At 46.8% G+C, this 4996-nt stretch overlaps 1 pseudogene; it reads right to left on the reverse strand.

The window, feature by feature from the left end:
* Positions 1 to 349: 349 nt before the first annotated feature.
* Positions 350 to 4996, reverse strand: part of LOC101601535 — a 12554-nt pseudogene continuing 7907 nt past the window's right edge.

Here is a 4996-nt window from a genome sequence, read left to right on the forward strand (position 1 = left end):
TCCCCCTAGATTCAAAGCTGAGTACTCTCACATAATTTTAATATTTTAGGCAAATCCTCTAACAATTTTACCAACAGATTTCTTCAAACACCCCACCACCACCACCACCCCCTACCATTCCTATGGTGTGCTTGTCCATGCTTTGTTCACCCTTGCCTTTGCTATTATCCTGGGACTTTTGCTTGAAGTTGAGAGTAAAAAGCAACTCCAATACAGCAAACCCTGGCCCTGCTCCACATATCCTGACCTCCAGTGGAGGAGAGGGAGGGGAAGCAGACCACCACAGGGTATGATCAGGCACTACCAGAAACCCAGCTTGTGTTTGTATAACAGCCTCTGGGACTCGTTTTCAGAATGTCAGTGTCTCGGAGAACAGGAAAACCTGTTTCACAAATACCGTGGTGCCTGGATTTCTAGAGGCTACTCAGACAAAAGCACATCCGTGCCGTGCTTCACCACGCACTCACTGCTGCAATCTTCATTGTCCCCATCTTTACTCACAACCAGAGGGTTCTCACAACCAGACCTCACACGTCGAGGCTGGGGTGAGAGTGTCACAGAAGACCCAGGCACCGATTCAACATCCGTCTGAGACGAAGACTCGACCTCAGGAACAGTACCCGTGATCATTTCACAGACTGTCCCAGGAGAAGTCGCCTCTACTGCGTGGGCTGTTACTCCCAGGCCGCTCAGGACTGCCTTCTACAACTGGAGGGACCTAGGGTGTCTGCATTTTCAGAGTGGGTGGAGGCCCACGCTTGCTTTGCAGAGGGGGTGGCTGCTGCTGCAAATTTATTCGAACTTTCTGAGATGGAAGTTGGTGCATGGCCTGAAGTGGTGGAGGCTGTTGCAGAACGGTAACCTGCTGTTGAGTTGGAGGCTGGGGCATCTGTCGTAATGGAGGGGGCTGTCGTCAGGGTGGAGGCAGTTGCATAAAAGCAGCAGCAGCAGCTGTAGCTGCCTGCAACACTGATCAAGTGACAATCTGGGTTTGCTGGCTGGGTTGGATAGTGGCTATATTGGTTTTTGCCTACTTGGAGCCCACAGGAGGTCACCACTGTGGCTGAGATATCAGTGGCCATCCCTCCTGGAGACATAGTAATAGAAGAGGGCATCATCTGTTTGGTAATGATCAACTCGGTGATATTGGGTGGGTTGACCCCCAGCACCGGAAGATGCCTGGTTTGCATAGGATGAAAGAGTAGAGTTAACATTAATGCAAGGGGACAAAGCAGGAGAGTCTGTTGAGCCTGGTGCTGGAGATGCTGGGTCAACAGTAGCTACAGATGGTGGAGAAGGAGCCTGCGATGGTAGCACCAGGCCCTATTCTACTGTTTCAACAGTAGGCTGGGTTCCTGGTAGTCTTTATAAGCAGCCAGACCCTCCAGATCTCTTTCTTGGCAGCTTCAGTTTTCTGCTTATGCACCTGCATTTGTGCTTCTCCTAAACTGTCCCAGATGGAAGCCACAATCTATGAAATCTCTCCAAAGGTGGCATTAGGATTCTGTCCCTTGGTGGCAGCCTGTGTATCACAGAAGAATAAAGCATATGCAGAAATTGGTTACTGGGGTTCGTTAGGCTCTTTCTCTTTTCTCTTCTTCGGGGCCTTCTTCTTTGCCTCTGCTTCCGGCACTGTTGTCTTCCGGCTTGGAACTTGCTGTACAGGAAAAAAATCAGTGAATCACATGGAAGGATGGAAGTACTGTGCTTGGAGAACTGTAAGAAAAGGATTTTTTTTGTTTGTTTGCTTGTTTTTGTTTTTTGAGGTAGGGTTCCACTGTAGTCCAGGCTGACCTGGAATTCACTATGCAGTCTCGGGGTGACTTTGAACTCATGGTGATCCTCTTACCTCTGACTCCTGAGTGCTGAGATAAAGATAAGTGCCACCATGCCTGGAAAGAAAAGGATTTTTTTTTTTATTTGTGTACGCAGTGAATACAGTCAAGTTGGTACCATTGTTTGCCTCCTCCTTGACCGCCCCCCCTCCGCAGGGACCCTCTCTTTGTAGAATATGGATCATGCATTATGAGGTTAACCATCAGCTATGAGTAGGAGGTAATGTCTCTGTGTGTCATGACCCAAAGTGTGGCTCTGACATTCTTTCCACCCCCTCTTCCACAAATTTCCCTGAGCCATGTTGGGTTCATTTTAGATCTGATTTTTTAAAATAATTTATCAAGGACTCAGCACCACTTTTTTATTCAGGAATATACAAGGGAAAGAAAGGGTCCAAGAACCAAAGAACAGAGGAAAGAGAAGAAAGTGCAGAGAGGTCCTGTTATGTAAGAGAGAGGAGGAAGTCGACATCCCATGGGGAATGGGGAAAGCTTTCCAGTACAGGAACCTGGAAGTTCAGGAGAGATAAGCAGCCAGGAGGGAGGGCCCTGCCCACCTGGTGTCGACTTATAACCCCATGTGTTGGCCTTACCTTCAGGCTCAGGTGAGCAGAGTGAGGGCTGATTGGTCTGAGATAGGGGCTGGCTCAAGAAGAGGCCAGGCATGAAGTTGTTGTTTTTTTTTTTTTCTCAATTTTTATTAACATTTTCCATGATTATAAAAAGTATCTCATGGTAATACCCTCCCTCCCTCCTCCCACTTTCCCCTTTGAAATTCCATTCTCCACCATAACCCCTCCCCATCTCAATCAGTCTGTCTTTTATTTTGATGTCATGGTCTTTTCCTCCTCTTATGATGGTCTTGTGTAGGTAGTGTCAGGCACTATGAGGTCATGGATATCCAGGCCATTGTACTGAGTCCTACCCTTCCTTTGGCTCTTACATTCTTTCCACCACCTCTTTCGCATTAGACCCTGAGCCTTGGAAGGTGTGATTGAGATGCCACTCAGTACTCCAGTCACTTCTTTCCAGCACTATAATACCTTCTGAGTCATCCCAAAGTCACTTCCATCTGAAAAAAGAAGATTCTCTACCCAAAGTGAGAGTAGCGTTGATATAAGGGTATAAATATTAAGAGAAGTGCTTACTGGGCAGTTTGATAAGCATAGTAAATACATTTTCCTAGACATCAGCAGATGCTACACCCCTATGGCTCATGATTACCCCTATTTTAAGTTTTCAGTATCAGGGATGTATTCCCCCCATGGAGCAGGCCTCCAGTACAATCGGAGGGCAGTTGGTTTCCACCATGACAGACATGCCACTATTGCACCCGTAGGCTCATTTGGCCTGGCTGGCCAATTATAAGGCTTGCAGTATCCATTGTTGAGTATCTTCACTGTTGGTATCTCTTTCTCCCATTGAACTACATGTAGAATGGCTTCTTCCAGCTTTCTGTCAACTAGTCTACATGGAGGAGGTTATCAGCTCAGTTCCATGAGGATTTCTCAGTGGCCTTGCAGCCCAAGTATGTGGAGTCTTCAGCAATAGGGTCTTACCATCTATTCCTGGTGGGAAACCAAGGGCCTTGGCAATTGCCTATAATGTTTTGGGGGCATCAGGGACCTCCCTGGCCAAAAACTCACTGGAAGTATCCCATCCCTGGCACTGAAAATTTTCTAACAACAATCTATGGCTCCTGAGTGTTCCATTGTCTGAAACCAGAGGATTCCATATGATTTATTTACATCCTGTTAGCTTTTGATTAGCCCTCCCTCCACCTTTCCTTTACTCAATCTCTTCCCCTGACCTCACTTTGGGCCTTTTCACCCCCATTAATCTATTCTTCTACTTACATATATACAATACCAACCTATTAAGTACCCTCCTCCCTTCCTTTCTCTTCCCTTTATATCTCCTTTTTAACTTACTGGCCTCTGCTACTGAGTTTTTTCCTTCTCACACAGAAGCCCAATCATCTGTAGCTAGGATCCACATATGGGGGAGAACATGTGGCGCTTGGCTTTCTGGGCCTGGGTTACCTCACTTAGTATAATCCTTTCCAGATCCATCCATTTTTCTGCAAATTTCATAACTTCATTTTTCTTTACCACTGAGTAGAACTCCATTGTGTAAATGTGCCACATCTTCATTATCCACTTATAGGAGGAGAAACTAACCACAGGTATGAATTTGTGCTAAAAATAGAAGCAAGTTTTACAAGTTACTAGTAAAATATGTGATGACCACTTAGAATGGGGAATGGAACATCATAAGCTAGAAATAAAGAGGTAGAATCCCAGACCCAGAAGCAAGCAGAGAAGGCAGCAGGATAGGAGCAAAGAATACCAATTAGGTTTTGTATATCAAAAGTTTTATCCTAGGAGCTGGGTGTGGTGGCGCACACCTGTGAGTTTGAGGCCACCCTGAGACTACAGAGTGAATTCCACATCAGCCTGGGCCACAGCAAGATCCTACCTAGAAAAAAAAAAATTATCCTAGAATATCAGCAGAATTGATTTTGGTAGGGAATGCCTCACCCTCCGGAAATCCTCAACACCACCTGCATGAAGTGAGCTACTAGGTGAAGGGGTAGTTGAAAGGTGATCCTCAGGTGATAGGGCAGGTGGCAAGATGGTATTACCTCCTAAGCTCAAACCAATTTGAGAACTCAGTTCTGACTTATCAGTCGTGGCCATGCTATGCCCCATCAAGGCAGATGTCACAGCTGTCATTGGAACGTCAGTTATAGCAGGTGGGTTGGCACTGTGCTGGGTTCCCATAGAATGGCCCAAGTCCGTGGTCAACCTCCCACTCAGGAGCCCCCCACACTCCTTGCTCTATCAAGCCATGGGTTATATCCACAGGTATGTCCAATGTCTGCACCGGTACTGGGCTGAAAAACTGCCATCCTGTGAGAAATAGGTCACCAAAGTGGCCAAGCACATTGAAGATAGCCAGTGAGGGATGGGAATCCAAGGAGATGGGTGGGATTTTAAATTCCTCATCACCCCAGCTTGTTGTATGCAAGTCTCGATCCCTGAGAGGAAGGGGTGCGAGGGCCCAGTGACTGCAGGGTCTTTCCCTCCAGGAAACTGGAAGCTGAAAGAGAGCCACGTAGTAAGTTAGGAGAGCAGAGAGTCAGCTTGGAGCCACAGATT

This window comes from Jaculus jaculus, chromosome 2 (genome assembly GCF_020740685.1).
Source record: "Jaculus jaculus isolate mJacJac1 chromosome 2, mJacJac1.mat.Y.cur, whole genome shotgun sequence".
Taxonomy (NCBI): domain Eukaryota; kingdom Metazoa; phylum Chordata; class Mammalia; order Rodentia; family Dipodidae; genus Jaculus; species Jaculus jaculus.